Source organism: Symphalangus syndactylus, chromosome 6 (genome assembly GCF_028878055.3).
Source record: "Symphalangus syndactylus isolate Jambi chromosome 6, NHGRI_mSymSyn1-v2.1_pri, whole genome shotgun sequence".
NCBI lineage: Eukaryota > Metazoa > Chordata > Mammalia > Primates > Hylobatidae > Symphalangus > Symphalangus syndactylus.
Window position 1 is genome coordinate 122,367,046 of NC_072428.2, and position 17,087 is coordinate 122,384,132.

At 46.9% G+C, this 17,087-nt stretch overlaps 1 protein-coding gene and 1 long non-coding RNA gene across 4 annotated transcripts in view; one reads left to right on the forward strand and one right to left on the reverse strand.

Annotated features, from left to right (window-relative positions):
* The window catches only part of PLXNA4 (plexin A4), a 457,179-nt gene that overhangs the window by 312,012 nt on the left and 128,080 nt on the right, over positions 1-17,087 (reverse strand). The gene's annotated exons all lie outside the window — the stretch shown is intronic.
* On the forward strand, positions 1,015-3,086 carry LOC129485020 (uncharacterized). Its single transcript, XR_008658596.2, has 2 exons — positions 1,015-1,351; positions 2,749-3,086. It is a non-coding gene; the product is annotated as an uncharacterized lncRNA (long non-coding RNA).

Genomic DNA, 17,087 nt, shown 5'->3' on the forward strand with positions numbered 1-17,087 from the left:
CTGCCCAGGGTGGGAGGCAAGGAGGGCAGAGAGGTAGTTGAACACTCTGTGCATGCTATACTGTCTCTCCCCGATGTTTAGCAAAATTCAGACTTAGAAGTTCAGATTCCCTCAAGACACAAATCAGTTTGTGGCTTTTCTTAAGTCATGCTGTTTCAAGTCTATCTTAAAGTAGATTCCTGACTACAACTATTTCTTTCTTTGTATAATACTTGCTTCTTTCCAAGGAGCTTGCCATCTGCTATCTCTTTTTAGCCACATAACATCCTTGGGATGAATGTAGTCAGATGAAAGAATATGAACCCCATTTTGCCTCATTTGGGGACACCGAGGCACACAGCCCATGAATGATGTTATCCTAAGTGTGGAACGGTGAGCTCCACTTTGCTCTGACCACCTTCAGCTGCATAAGCTGGCACGGCCTTGATGGGTACAGGTGTAGAGAGTTAGAGGATTAGTCTCTTGTATGGACGAAACACTAGCCTTGTTGTGGATTTACCAAAGTCCCCACTCTAATGTTTCACCCAGGATGAGGAACCCAAGTCCAGAGGCTCAACACTTCTTTCCAGGTCTCTGTTCTGGGGCCACCCTGGGAAGAGACAGGGCTGAGATCCAAGTTCCCAGTCTGTTCCATCTCTCCCCAGCCCTTCTTTACACATGACACTTGTTGGGGCATCAGTCTGTGCTTCTGGCATCTGGACACATCAGCCTATATCTCTAGGACTCGGGCAGGAAGTACGTGTGCCTTGCCTCGGGCTTCCTGGCCACACAGACCCATATCCTCATTTAGAATGGTGGCATCATGGAGCCGGCTGAGATCTGCAGTCTTCAGTGTCAGCTGCGGGTCCACAAACTCCTACTGAAAATGTACCCACATCCCCCAGGGAAAAAACAAGGGAAGAAAGAAAATAACCAAGGTGGGGAGAGGGGAGAGATTCTGGAATCTAGACAACATCAAGAGCCCTGTTTCCATGACAACCACTCCTTAATACAGTTGCTCAGACTGCAGCCTGTTCTAATCAGCCCCGTGGATGGAGCCTGCAGACCCAGAAATGGCCCCCAGCCAGGGGGCTCCCAAGCAGCCTGCAGGACCACCACCATCCTCCGACCATCCCAATCTACAAAGAGAACAGGGGGCAAAGGAGGGGTGAGGCTCACAGGGGAGGTGAGAAAGAACAATGAGGAGTGTTGAAGAAAGTGGAAAGTGAAAGGAAGGAGTCAGAGATGCAGCCAGACATCTGGGGGGTTGTCTGTGGATGTTTGCCGGGGCCACCTGTGTCCGGTGACACTTGCCTTTGTGTTGGTGAGCCTCTGAGCACCCACGTGATGCATGGCAGGCTGCAGCCAGCAGGTGAGCGTGACCATCCACAGCACGTCCACTGAGCCCATCTCCCTTCCCCTTCCTACACATTGGAGTGCCCGCTTCCTCTCTTCTCTCCCCCTACAAAGCTCTAAGCTTTGTAGTCCAAGGATAACCCCTGTGAGGCAAAGGCCAGGGTAAGCACCCAGCCAGTAGGTACCAGCAGCTTCCAACAATTTCTCAGCAAATTGTTGGGATAGAGAGAACAACTGTACTAATATTCTCTAAATTAGAGGTTTCTGGCTGAGGGACACCCCCCACCCCTGCTCCCCACAGACTTCTCAAGTTCCCAGAAAATGATGGGTGACTCCTAGGTTTTCTTCCAATCCACATATGAGACCTCAGAGGCTGGCAACTTGTCAAACTCACCTGCTGGGTCAGGTGTCAGCCTGGAGACTCTGTCCCTGGAAAGCCACACATCTCCCTGCACACTCCAGGCTGCACTCTCCTTCTTCCTGTATTCATCTGGCAATAACCCAAACACGCTGCAAATCAGATGACATATGACACGCTGCACACTCCGTCCCACTCTGAAGGGAGTCCGTCTACGGGGACAACGGGTCTGGTTTATATTTTAAGCAGCTAGAGTGAAAAACGGGGAGTGATGAGGTAAGGCCATGGCAACGAACACCATGCCACTATCCAGGATAATTACTTCGCCCAGCCATCCTGGAGCCAGGCGGCGGAAGGCTTGCCCCATAGATTATGAGCAATGAGACAGGGCCAGCCAGCTTAGGATTTCCCTTCCTCCACCTGCACCTTCACTGCAAATGGAAACACAGCAGAAGGAACCAATGCAGTGGGAGATCCCAATCAAAGCAAGATGACCTGTCCCTCAATTTCCAATCATTGGAGAAACGCAAAGAAAAGTCCCTATGCATACCCCTCCTCCAAGTTGCTACATGGAAAATCAGAGCTGTGAATTTCAGTGATGGCTGCTGAGCCAAGAGACAAGGAAGACCCAAAATCAGCACAGGACAGAGATAGTGAAAAGGTCAGTGAGCGAGAGAGAGGAAAGGAGAAGCTGAAAGATGTTTGCCACAAGCTAGGAATGACCTATTAAAATCCCCAGCCCCTCCCTCAAGCTGGGATGCAGTCCCTGTTAGTGGCTTCACAGCTGCTATACCCCACTCAATGCAGGCTGCTTCAGGGCTCCAGGACACTTGGACTATTGGCCATCTCAGATGCCACCCCTGCAGGAGCATGTGGAGCCATCTGACTTGGATATGACTGGGCTTTCCTGCGGCAATGCCCGACAGATGCTCCATCGCCCCATACGCATGCCTTGCTCAGGGATCATGCCCATGTTGACCTCGGCCCCAAAACATGGATGGGAAGGAGCATGCCCAGGGAGCATCCTCATATTTTCTTTTCCTTTGTTCCCTGAGCCCTCAGATGAAAATGGCTACAAGCTGACGCTCTGGAGAAGAGAATCCAATTCAGTGGCCACACCAACTAATACAGGGCATCCACTTTGTTCTTCAAAGAGAATCAGAAGTGCAATAGTCAGAACATGGCGCATGGGAAGACCCTGAAAAGTCCAGGCCTGTGCCAGCTGCCTCCCCTCGTGGTCCTAAGTGCAACTCCTTAAAGTATCTGAAGAAATTGACTCCTGAGGGGCAGAAATCTAGCAGGGAGGGATGTGACCACATGTGTGTGTGCATGTTTGCACGCAAGCATGTGCACAGACACACACATTCTTACAAATGAAACTGCAATCACTGGTGATGTGTGGGTGTATGTGTGAGAGTTAGGGGGTTGAGCATGTGACTATGTGAAGCTCGGCATCACAAATGGAAGGAAGCTGCATCTGAGGAAAAAAAAAAAAAAAAAAAAACAGAAAAAGCCACCAGCCCTGTACCCTCCGCACCAAGAGATCCTTAGCTTGTTGCACTCTCATTGGCCGCTTCAGCCTCTCCTATTTTCAGTGAAACTCTCCTTTGTTTCTCCCACCCCAGGTTGGCCCCAGACCACTAAATACACACCACCTGAAGATACAGCAAAACCCAGAGGTGGTGACCACAGCAATATGAGTACACACACTGCAGACTGTCAGCAGCAGGAGGGCCATGTGATTGCAGAGGGCAGCCTGACAAGCCCATGTGATTCCCTCCACATTAAGTGGAAAACACTGTCTCCACTGAGAAAGAGAGGTGAAGAGGTGGGAGGAGTGAAAAGTGAAATTAACTTGAGCCAAGATTACGCCCATGGGTTCCGTGGAGGCCAGGCCGGAAGGAAAGTCAAGAGGAGGGGCAGGAACTGCATCCAGCATGTGGTTGTGTGTGGTTGTGGTTCTGGGAGGATGGAGCTTTTGAGAAGTGTGTCTCTGGTACACTCTATGCAGGAAAACCTCAGCACAATTTACAGGTGTATAAGCATGTGTGTGGGTTTGCGTGCAGCATGCCAAAAGCATGTTTACAAATTGGGTTAAAGGGTGGTTAGGACCACAGATTCTGGTTAAAATACCAGCTTTAGAGTATATGACCACTTAGAGCTTCAGTGTCCTCATTTTTGAGGTGTAGATAACAGTAACTATCATAGGGTTGCTTTGATGACATAATCCATGATAAAGCACGGGACATAGGGCCTGGCATGTAGTAAGTGCTCAATAAACACTAATTTGGTTTATTATTATTTGATGTTCCCCATGATCTCAGGTCTAAAATGACATAGCAAAAATATGGTAGGTAGATACATAACATTATTATTTGCAAGAAAGCCATTGTTCATATTACCCAATTAAACAGGGAACTGCTAACTTCTCAACCACACACTGAATATCAAGATAGGATGATAATTCTAACTGGATAATCTCAGTATTAGTCTAACATATATTTAAAAGTATCCCATAGTGTCATGGTAAAGCAAGGACTTTGATATTAGACTATGGGAGTATTCTATTTTTGCCACTTGCTGGCAATTAGGCTGGCTTAGCCTAATGCCCTGCACATATTAACACCTCAGCAGCTGTTTTTAAAAATTACAGTTCTGTGGAGTTTTAGATGTGCTTAATATTGACAATTCTGTTCTTGGTCTAATAGCTTTTTTTTTTCAATCATCCTTATAGCTGATTGTCAACATGTCAAAACAAAAAGATTTATTCCATATCAACTGCCCACTGCTAGACAGTAAGTCATCAATGGACTTTCACAGGTTTATATGAAACATGTGGATGTATTAATTCTTCAACCCACATTGAGATGAACTGTCATGTCCCTTTTAAACTCCATCACAGGCAGCAAGTACTAACCTACAATTATTACCGTGTATAACATGCTTTACAATTGGCAAGAACGTCAGCAGTCCCTGGTTCATTCAGCAGCCCTGGTATCATTCACAAACTGCAGTTCTCTTTTTTTTCCTCAGGCCTGGAGGGAATTGAGAAGCAGAAAATAGTCTCAGCCAGATTCAGCTGCCCTGACACTTGCAGTGCAGCTGGCAGGTGCTGGAGCTTCAGACACATGGCCCACAGGTGCAACAAGCCCACCTTGCTTGGGCTCTGCAACCATAGAGTCCCGCCCCAGCCAATGAAGCCATCGCTGGGGGTCTCTGAAAATTCCAGGCTATCTGCAAACTGGTCCCTCAGAATGTGTGGCCAGCTACACTTTAGAATACATGAACAAGCAATTTACTTGGTGATTCATATTATACATACATGTATACACACAGGTATACATGGATATACAAATACACATATATCCATAAATACACATGCATGTACACACATGTGCAAATATATGCATACGCATACACATATACACATACAATGTGTATATCCATGCATAGCTACCCTTCCCAGTCACCTTGGGTGACACATTTTGTAGGGATCTTTGTGGGAGAAGGAGGGGCATTTTCTGCTGCTCAAATAGCTTTTGGAACCAAAACATTTGCAAACCACTTGTTTAGGGGGCAAGACCTGAACTCAAGGGGCAAGACCTGAACTCAGAGGTTCGCACGACAGGTGACCAACCAAAGTTTGCGGTCCTAATTATTTCTACTCTCTTTTCCCTTTCCCTAAAGGCCCTAGGACAGTTTCCTCTGCACCCATGGTCCTCTAGGCCCTGCTGAGTAGGGCATTACTAGAGAGAGAAGCACCTGGTTCCTGACCTCAAACATTCCCAATGGTGAATGAGCAGTGTGGCACTTTGTAAAGCTTTATGGAATTAGGATAAATGCTTCTGGCTATTGGAAAACCTTATTTCACATGTGCACACATGTGTGCATGTGAATGTGTGAGTGTGTGTGTGTGTGTGTGTGAGATCTGTGTGGGCTTGTGCCATGCTGCCATAAAACACAAATTTATCTTCATAATAGGGTCAATTACGTTCTCCCATTTCCCCACAAGTGAGGCAACAAAAACAAATTTTGAGCTTCAACCCTCAGGAGAATGCCAGGATCTCTGTGTTGAAAAAGGGAGCCTTGGTTTACCTTCTCCCTGCCTTGCACAGACATATGTTGCACAGACAAACACCTGGAAGGTGCTTCTCAATTCTCTGAGGTTGCTGCCTCTCACATGCAGCTGTCAAATCACACCCCATCAACATGACACAGCAAATAACACTACAACACGCAACCAGCAACTTTTGAAAGTATATTCTCCCCACACCCAGCCCCGTCTGCCTTCTCCAGCGTGGGCTGCTGTCTTCAAACTAACCATCCTGAAACTGTTTAAAAGAGCCTGACAGGTAATTTATTCTGTGGCAGAGGATAGCAATTTCATTGTCCAGAGGCAAGAGATCCAACTATATCAGAAAATCCGTACTCTCAAGGAACACAGGTTTAATATGATAACGATTCCAAGGGTGTGTGTTCATAATTCTTCCTGTTCTTTCCTCCCCTTCCCTAAAGCTGCTAGCAAATGCTTTTGTGGTTTTTTTTTAAGGGCCCTCCAAAGAACTGACATAAAATAAATCAAATATTTTACCATGAAAGGTGATTATCAAACACTTATTTGTGAAAAGGGTCAACCAGAAGGGGTCAAGGCCTAGCTGCTGTTATGGGATTTTTGCCCACAAGTAAAATGTTTTTAAAACTTGCATCTGACTCTCTTGGCAGAAACCCTGCTGGGATCTACAAGGTTTCACTTGGGCACCTGGTAGAGAAGGGAATGAAGAGCAAAAAAGTTGGTGAACAGGACAACATCCGCTTCTAGAAGCAAAGTCAAGGCCGCTATGCACTTCTTTTTCCAAAATAATATGATAGTTATTTTCACATTTTATTTGCTAAAATCCATGCAAAGTAAGTAAGTATTACTATTTCCATTTTACATATGAAAAAACCAAGGCTTAGTATATTGAAGACTCAGCTTCCTCAAATATAATATAGGAAGAGTAGACCCTGGGTCCCTCCCAATGGTAAACCACAACTTTGCATACTGAGTTCCCATCAGAAATAGAGCTAGAATTGAAGTCTCCTAACTCTTAGTCTCTGCCTGCTAGCTCCCACTCCATGTGACTGCATCACACCTGCATTGCAACAACAGGTAAATTTTATAGGTAGGTGATTTTTAAACTCGCCTTTGTCACCGAACTTGTTATGGGATCTTGGACAAGATGCTTCCCTTTTTAGTATTTTGGAAGATTGACCAGTAAGGGGAGGCTGATATTTCCTCAGATCATGGTGAGTTCTTTCTGGTTGGCAGTGTCCAGCACAGAGCCTGAACTACAATATATCCTCCATAAATGCTCACTGCATTGAATTGAGAATAACAACAAAATGCTCTTAACCCCCACTGATGTTCCCTAGCTAGGAGCACGTTGCACTCCAAAGCATAGGACATTGCCCATAGATCCCAAGGCTATAGGATCTAGCATTTCCATGTGCTCATTGCACTAAGCTCAGTGTTTTTAGGAAGTAATGAATGGAATTCTTTTTTAAACCCTGCATTTGGAGTCTATTTCATGCCTTTTTACATTTCACGTTATATTTATATTTTTAAAAATCATTACCTATTTTACATTACACATTTTAAAAACCTACTCAGTCAAATAATAATCCTATTCCTTGGCTGCCAGTCAGGGAAATGAAGGTCTCACAAAGAGTGATTTGCCCAAGGCCAGCAAAGACTGAATATCAGAGAAGGATGATCCCAAAGGTAGACTCAGCTTAATGAGGCCAGAGGTCTGTTGGGGCTTCACTTTGGAGAAGTCCTTCAGGGTAAGGAGTGCCAACTGCTTTGTGAAGTGGCATGCCACCAACGCTCGGTCAAAATCACATGCAAGAGTGACACTCCTGACCTCAAGTCACCAGTCGATCAGAGGCAGGGGCAAGACAATGGCACAGATCTCCTGAGGCTGGAGAACCATGTGCTCACCCTATCTGGGAGGAGCCCCAAGCCCTTAATGATCACACGTGGCCTTCAGGGACACCCAGGCACTCCAGAGACAAAAAGAGAGGACAGATCCGGATCTGAAAGAGCAGAGAATGAGTTATCAGTCAGGGACAAAGAGTGGGAGATTAAGGGAACATGCTGAGTGTCACCAGCCTGGATTCTTGTGTCAGGGCCACAGAGGTCCCTGATGCCAGAAGCTGGGATAAGCCTGTGGGTTGTATATAAGTTGCATATGAAGTTACTGCTTGATGTCAGCAAGCACCGAAACAAGAAAGAGAAGCCTGTAAAGATGGAAATGAGGCATCTCCCAACCCCCACACCACTTTCAGAAGTTTTAACAGATGTCCTTTCCACTCCCTTTTTTCTTGGGAATGCCTCAAGATTCTTACTTTTCTCGAACGGGCAACTTTCCCCACCACCTACGTGTTCTTTCCAGATTCCAATCTGCTGCTTCTCCATGGGGTTCTTTCTGTTCTTTTTCTTTTGCTGACCTTTGTCCTCCCAAATGTTATCACACAGAGAAGTCCCCCTCCACAAACTTCCCCACTTAAGTGTGCTCTGTGCCCAGGCCCTGGGCTAAGCACGACATGTGGAACAGTGACCAAGACAAAAAACAGTCCCAGGCCAACCTGAGCTCACAGTGTCAGGCATTAAACAAGGAACCAAGCTGCCCGCATCAGCAATACCTTGTGGCCCCTGATTTTTCTGTCTCTGTGATTTAGCTTGCCCTGATCTAGCAGACTTAAAGGGATCAGTTGTTGGGGCTGGCAGGGCCTGAGAGGTCAAACCCCGGGACACTGTGCCCAAGGCTGGCTGGCATTTGATGGGATGGCACCAGTAGGGTCCTATTGGTTGCTGACAAATAGAGTCGGCTCTGCTTACCCAGCCCGTGCTACACCAGCTTCCATCTGAACACCCCTCCTGCTGGTTTTATCACGAAGGAGACCAACCAACCGAAGCCTGAGATCATGGTACAGCCATGCAGATAGCCAGACCTCTCCATGCTTTTCCCACTCCTGGTGTCTTCAGGGTCCTAGCTCCCTCAGATTCTCTTGGGGAACAAGAAGCTTTGCCCAACTAAAGGATGTTCCTTTGCTGATGTTCGGAGGCTTTCCTTCCTTTTTGTGGCCATGTTCCTACAGCCAAGGCAAATCCAATCAGCAGTACCATCCTTGTTGCACCCTGTTCTCTTTGGGGGAGCTTTCCTGGCTTCTGGGCTGCTCTCCTTCTGGTTCCAAAGTTCCAAGCCTTCAGAGAGAGCAGTCGCACTGCCTGAAGTTTAAATCAACTGGGCAATTTGCTTTCTAGAACTCAAGTCTGCCGATACTCTGTACAGTCTTTCTTTCCTCAGTGCAAACGAGAAACTGATGGTTTCATGACTGTGATCTCTCTGCCCTCTCCTCCCAGATGTTTCTAGAGTCAATTCCAGCTGCCACCCTGCCTGTTGTTCATTTCCTGGCACGTGCTCAGTCAATACAAATAAAGACGATGAGCCGACACTGCACGTGGTCATGACCATGTTCCCCTGGATTGCCCTGGACTTGGTCTTCCTTTAGAAACTTCCCTCTTCATTAACCTCACGTCTGCATCCTTTCTTTATTACATAGAAGTGAAAATATTGCTATTGAAGGATTCAGCAGAGAAAATTTCCAAAGACCAACATGTGGCATCTCCAGGGTTCCCCTTCATTTTCTAAATTGGTACTTCCCTCAAATTAAAACATTTCTGGCATAACTTCTTTTCAAAAAATGTGTGCTTCCATTCCAAGCAACACAATAATAGACCAATCCCATCAGTGAGCAGGGGAGGGCCATGGATTCCTTTGGCTCCCCCGCTGTCATTCAGTGCTAAAACACTGTCCAACAAGGCCACATCCACCTCAGTGAACTGGGTGGGATCCCCCTGCCTTTGTTCTTTCTCCGCAAAATGCCTGGCTTACAAACTGAGCCTGATTGAAAACCTGCAGACCAACCTAAGAACACTATCTTGCTGAATTTCAGCCTTCATTAATACCCTTTTCTAGAATCTGAAAGTCTTTTGTCTCGAAACTCTAGTCCATACTTACTCCTGTCCTTCAAATTTGGAAATTAAACCAGATACTCACCTTCTCATCATTTTAATGATGCCCTTTGGCTCAGGTGTTGTTGTCAGAAAGTAACTTTTCTCCTTCTTTTTTTGAGAAGGAGTCTCTGTCTTGTCTCCCAGGCTGGAGTGCAATGGCGCCCTCTCGGCTCACTGCAACCTCCTTCTCCTGGGTTCAAGCGATTCTCCTCCCTCAGCCTCCCAAGTAGCTGGGATTACAGGCATATGCCACTATGCCCAGCTAATTTTTGTATTCTTAGTAGAGATGGGGTTTCACCACAATGGCCAGGCTGATCTCGAACGCTTGACCTCAGGTGATCCACCTGCCTCAACCTCCCAAAGTGCTGGGATTACAGATGTGAGCCACTGCGCCTGGCTGAACGTAACTACTTTCTTGACAAAGAGGACCCAGTTCTGTCCTTTGAGCATCTTGAATGGCAGGTGTCATCTAATGAACATGTAAAGGGACCTAAGTTCCAGTAACCCCAGGCAGCCTGGTGCACATCTGTGTTAAGGTGTGTGTGTGTTGGCGTGGAAAGGTGTGTGGGGTTTGTGTGAAGCTGTGCCAACCTGTGGGTGTGCAACCATGCACCCTCTCCACTTTCCCCACACCTGAGTGCTCTGCTGGTCACTGGCAGTAGATCATGCATGCAAAATCATTTTTCTGGACGTGCAGGAGAAACTGAAAACCAGCACAGTCAGGTGTGTTAAAACCCTTAAGATTGGTTCTCGGCCAGGCGTGTTGGCTCACGCGTGTAATCCCAGCACTTTGGGAGGCCAAGGTGGGCGGATCATGAGGTCAGGAGATCGAGACCATGGTGAAACCCCGTCTCTACTAAAAAAATACAAAAAAATTAGCCAGGTGTAGTGGCAGGCGCCTCTAGTCCCAGCTACTCGGAGAGGCTGAGGCAGGAGAATGGGGCGAACCTCGGAGGCGGAGCTTGCAGTGAGCCGAGATTGCGCCACTGCACTCCAGCCTGGGTGACAGAGCAAGACTCCGTCTCAAAAAAAAAAAAAAAAGAAAAAGATTGGTTCTAACCATATCCACCCTTCCATGTGTAGGTTAATATTCCCAATCTGCCACCTGCTCCTCCTTCTATGTGATTTCTCGAGCAGACACAAAGAGACTTGTCTGGGGCAACTCACACCCCACACAATCTTGATTTTTGTCTCTGGGGTCTTCAAAGCCTTCTCCTTGCCACAGCAGAATGAGTGCCCCTGCCTTGGCAACCACTCATCTGACCATCATCAGTGCCCCTGTGGATCTTCCCCCCGAAAGCATCTCACACAACACATCTAGTTGCCTACTGCCATGGGGTACAGTAGATAAGAGACTTGTCTCCATGGTGTGAACCAGAATTTATTGCATCTGAGCAAATCATGGTCACACCTATGTAACTTTGACATTCACTTCTAGACAGATAATGGCATTTTTCACGCCAAAATTCTTTGAAAGCAAATATATGATCTGGCCTCATTCCACAACCAGACCAGTTGAAACACCTCACTTCCCTGTACAGAAAAATAAAAGTGAGAAACACAAAAAAGCAGTCCCAGAGATGCCACTGACCCCGCCCTGTGGATGGAAGGCAGGGTGGGATGGGACCGGAGGGTGCCAGGAAGCTCTTCTCTCTGGGGGCTCTGCTCAGCCCTCACTGTGTCCCCCATCAGGGATTCTAGCTCCTCACACAGCCTCTCAGGCTCATGTGATAAGGTGGGAAAATGAAGGCCAAAGTTAAAGAGAAAAACTCCCAAGACCTTGATGAAGGAGGTTGTTTGCTGTGCCCTAAAAGTTGAGCTGACATCTCCCTGGTAGGCTCAGGTCAGCTCTGCTCCAAGTTAACACAAGCCCTGTATCCCCGATGGAGGAAGGGAAGGCCCAAGGTGGGGCAAGACCAAGACAGCCAGGTATGGTCTTGAGCCCAAGAGGTAGACTGACCCCCAACCTCCCTGAGCTGTACGTAGATAACAGTGCAAACCCCTTACAGTTGTTGATGGTTAAACGAGAAACTGCATGCAGCATGCTTAGACCAGAGGCTGCACTTCATCCCCATCAGTAAAGGTTAGGTAATATTAATAACAACATATCAACAACAAATACCCTATTATACTTCTTTTTGTCACCTCACAGCCCAACAAACTAGGCACAAGCACTGTCACCATCCCATTATGCAAGAGGAAATCCAGCCCATGTGCCATTAACTATCTGCCCCAAGTCTCACTGCTAAAAGAGGAATCAAAAGGGGAATTTGAAAAGGGTGGAACTCATGGATTCCACTGGAGGGGCCCAGAGAAGAAACCTGGTAAAGGTTTTCAAATGGCCCAGCTGCCCAGACAATGCATGAAATCTGAACTCTGACTCTATCTCTCTTAGCCTTTGAACTGCCTCCTCGAAGAGAAGGGAAACTTAACTTTATAAACCAGACACTAAGATGCAACTTTTAAACAAGAACAGAGTAGCTCTTCCCCTATATCAAGCATCAACTATCCAGGTAACTATGTTACCTCATTGTATCCTCACAAAAACCCTACCCTATCCGAATTCCCAAGGGTTCCATTTTACAGAGGAGGAAATAGAGGGTCAACAGCTAAGGTAATGAGTTTGAGGCCATACAACTAGTAAGTGGTAGATCTGGGATTCCAGCCTAGAGCTAGCTGGTCTTTGGCACCATTCCCCTTTGCAGCAGGGCTGCAGCAGACACACACACCTTTGAATTCCTCGACAGGCCTGTGCCTGGACCTTCCATCTTCCCTTCCTCTTCCCACCCACCCACATCCATAATGAGCATTTTCATTAGGCAACTTTGCCCAGTGATCTGCTGATTTGTTATATTAGAATTGCAAACAAATGCTCTCATTTCATCCTCCTATCCCCTCCCTTGCCCTCCTGACATCTGAAATTCAGCATTGATTTTCTGGCCCCGCTCCACTGCCTGACTGACATTTCCGGTTGATTTCCCCTTAGAGGCTTGCAGCTGGCTTGCCAGGCTCCCGCTAGAGCCCAGAATGGAATAGCGCATCATCTGGATAAGCGGAATTGGACGTCATCCCCTACTTCCTGTTCTCAGTGCTCTCACTGTGTCAGAACTCAGTGTCCTCTAGACTGTGTCCCCATTAACCGATTGATGGATATGCACACTTCAGTCCTTCAAGATTCTCAATGGGAAGGGGAGGAGCGGAAAACTGTGGAAAATGTCTTGGGAGGTGGGATCAGGTGAATTTTGATCTCCTAAGTACTGATGTTTTCAGCCATAGCTGGGGTAATTGGACCTCTTGTGGAGGAGAAAGGGGATTATGAGGAAGACCAAATGGACTGAGAGATAGAGGTGGGAAGGGGACTGGGATACCATGTCACAAACGGAGGACCTCTCATTTCTTAATCCATCAGAAGACTTCATAGAATGATCACTTTTCTAAAACGAGACTTAATAATCCCCAGAGGTCATCTAAGTCAGCCTTCTGTCCACGCCACACAGCACATCTTAGGAAGGTGAGCATACCCCCTAAGTTTAAGAACTCAGGCTGGGTGCAGTGGCTCATGCTTGTAATCCCAACACTTTGGGAGGCCGAGGTGGGCAGATCACTTGAGTACAGAAGTGTAAGACCAGCTTGGGCAACATGGTGAAGCTCGTCTCTACTTTAAAAAATATATATATTTTTTTTAATTAAAAAAAAATTTAGCCAGGTGTGGTGGCATGTGCCTGTGGTCCCAGCTACTTAGGAGGCTGAGGTAGGAGGATTGCTTAAACCCAGGAGACAGAGGTTGCAGTGAGCCAAGATGATGGCATTGCACTCCAGCCTGGGCAACAGATGGAGATCTTGTCTTAAAAAACAACAACAGAAAACACCTCAAACAAACAAACACATATAGCCTCTCTCACACCTTCTAGCTTCTGTCTCTGGTAAGTACATTGGACTACTAGGTTCCAAACAGAGCTACATTTTCCTCCCAGAACTTCCCATTCCCAGTGGGTACTGACCAGTGGGTGTCCAAGTGGTATTTTATGGAAGCTTCCATTTTGTCAATGAGGAATAGGCCCAGTGTCCTGTGAAGTGGTCAGCGGTGACCAGCTCCACAAGGAGAAGACAACTCACAGAGGTACGCTAGAGTGGCCATTGCCAGCTCACAATAGCTGATTGTTACATTTTTAGGAAGTTTGTGATCCAGTTGTTAAACTATTGATAGTTTGCGAACACCAGGGTAGAAGTATTTACACCATAGAAAATGGCATCTGCTATAAATCAGGGATACTTTTTTCTGTAGAGCCAAGAGTTTCATGAAGAGGGTGCCCAGTCATGTGGTCAACATAGATAGAGGGAGAGGCATAGAAAGGGTGGGGTGAGGAGGACGAGGTGGAGGCAAGTCAGGGAAACCACATTCTTTAGTATCCTGGGAAAAGCAAACTCTAAACAATCACCTTTCCTTTCCTTCTTTCCTAACCAGGAAACATCTTATTCCCTCTGCAGCTATATGTTATTTCTTCTGTAAGGAAAGCAGTTATTGTTTCATGTTCTCAGACTTAAAGTGAAGAAAACTAAAGAGATAGAACTTTGGATCCTATCATTCCTCAGAAGCCATGAGTCAGAGAAGGAAAAACCAACAAAGAGCTCTGAACTATAGACTGAATTCTATATGCACATTTATATACAGCCCAGTTCTAGTTGCCTCTAGAGATTTCTTGTGTAGAAATATCTATACAAGACAACAGCTAACTGTAGAGCTCATCAAAATCGGGATTGTGCCTTTCATTTCTTATATAACCATGGTTGTACCTGGTAAGATATTGATGTTACAACAGGTAATTAATAAAATTTTGGTTTATTAATTGAATCACTTTGAATTGATTTGAATTGGTGGCAAACCACTGGCTTATGATCAGATGTCAAGACTTTTCAAATCCCTTTTCTAAGAGGTAAAAATTAGCTGGTTGGCTGGCTGGCTAGACTGATAGGCACTGATTAGGCATATACATGATCTTATAAGATATCTTGAGCTCTCACCCCTGGCTCTACTCATTTCTGTATTGTCCAGTTGAATGGCTTTGCTTCTTTCTCCACAGTTCTCCTGGCCTCTTACTCGGATCCATGTGCTTTTGCCTTTTGGTTCTTAGTAAGCTGGTAACTTGGCCCCTGACTACATTCAACTGTGCACCTTGAACAACCCAAATTAAAACAATCCAAAGCCTAGTCAGGTCAAGACAATGAAGCTGGTGCCACCATGTCTACATTCAGAAGTGGACTCAGAAGGCAGGAGGAACCATGTTCTCCAAACCTCCAACTCAATCAGTGTTTCCCACTGCAGATGATCCATTTCAGGGAAACCATGCCCAAAGAGATGAAGAGACAGATCCTGGTCACATGGCACCAGCTCTACTCCCATAAAGGGGTGAGGAGGCAGAGGTACCTCATTTGGAAACCTGTCCTTTTCTGGATCTTCTGTCACACATGACTGCCACCATTGGTCATGCTTCTCTCTTTGCTGACAGCTTCATCCAGAAACAGAGGCAAAACGCCTTCAGTGCCCTGTACAAAAGCCCAGGTTTGCTGGGCTGGGGCACTGCCTCAACAGAGAGGCCCGTCCTCCCCAACCTAGTGGCAGAAGTACAGACTACTTCCACCCTAAGTTGGCAATGGGTGTTCACCTTGGGGGAACCAAGACCTCTCTGAGAATCTTCTCAAATATTTTGGAAAATGCTCACTCATCCATTGTTTTACAAACTTACAGAGTTCAGAGGCTGTGACAGTCCCCCTGGGGGCCCTGGGCTAATGGCCTCTGATGAAATGCCTCTCCCAGTCACACTGTCCATTTCTTTCCTGGACACCAGCTCCTGTTTTTCATTTCTCGAGTCCCCTGTGTCCTCCAGGAAGGAAGATGACTGCTCTACGGGACCCCTCCACATACAGGTGAGCACACTGATATCCACAGAGGCCATGCAACTTGCTCAGGCTCGCACAGAAGTTACTAGGAGAGATGGGATCGGGACGTAGGTCCAGGAGGCTGTGGCTCTTTCTGGAATTTAATGCAGCCACATAGTGCTGTGTCTGTAGATCTCAGAAGCAACCACATCAAAACCCTGGCGTCTACTCTTCCTCAGCTATGAAGGAGGTATGAAACCTCATACACGAAGTTTCAAAATGGGAGAGAGTGCTCCTCCAAGGAAGCAGGTAGGTCTTTGCTCAGAGGTAGGCAGGACATACGATTAGCTCTGTGTGTACTGGGCTGATGTCTTGAGAACCAATACCATAAATGCCTCTGACACACCGTTTCCACTGTTAATGAGAGAGCTCTAAGAGCCATTAATCTCATTACTGTTCTATCAGCAGCCAGTGATCATGTTCATTTCACTCCTCCTCCCTAACTCCTTGGTCACTCAGCTACTGAGAAGGGTGGACTGGGAAGGCTGGAAAGGCCAGGACCCTGCCCTCAACTGAAGTCAAGGGTGGGATTACTCCAGAATTCTTGGAGCAGAGGAACCTGCTTGGCTTGCTATAGGAACAACGGCCAAGGAGGCAGCTGAGTGTCCCCAGGGACTCCTAGCCCCCTTAGTGGGCCTCTTCAGCCCTCTTTCTCTCTGAGATTCTAGAGTATTTCTGTATGTCCATGAGGGAGCACTCTGTTCCACTATGGTCTGGAGCTCCTTGAGCAAGTCAGAGGCCCAGGAGGCCCACATGGATGAGTCAGTCCCTAGTCCTCTTGTTTTATGGCTCAAGGTCCTCTGCAGGGGTGGAATCTTTGACCCAAGGCTAAGGAGCCCAGAAAGATGATTCAAGCCAGAGAAAAATTCCCAGGTCACCCTCTCTTCTGTAGCTACACCTTCAAGGTGTAGATTATACAAACTCAGAAGTCCTAGTTACTCAGCCACTTTTGTGAAAATGGCACTTGACTGCTATGCCTCATGGAAGACCGTGTCTAAGGAAGGAGCGTGAGGCCAGGTGTGGTAAGTCTAGACCACGAGGGACTCAGGGCCCAGCCTTCACAGCTGAGGCCTCATCCACGCTGGTCCAGAAGTCTTCCCATCATAAGCATCTCATCTTAAGGAGTGGCTGGGTTGTACTCCAGTCCTTCTGGCTGAAGTCTGCACCCTGGGCCTCCTCTTTGCTGCATCCTTGCCCTGAGGCTTCTTGAGGTTATCACAGGAAAAGGGTTGGAGGCAGCAGTGGCTGCTGACTTCACATCCGTATCCCCTTCACCACCAAGAGCCAATGTGCTGAGCAGCTTAGGGGGTATTTGGGGAAGCACGTCCACAAGGGCAGATGGGCCCGGTACTCGGGAAGTTGGGAAAATACGATTAGACAGAAGCCTGGTCCCAAATC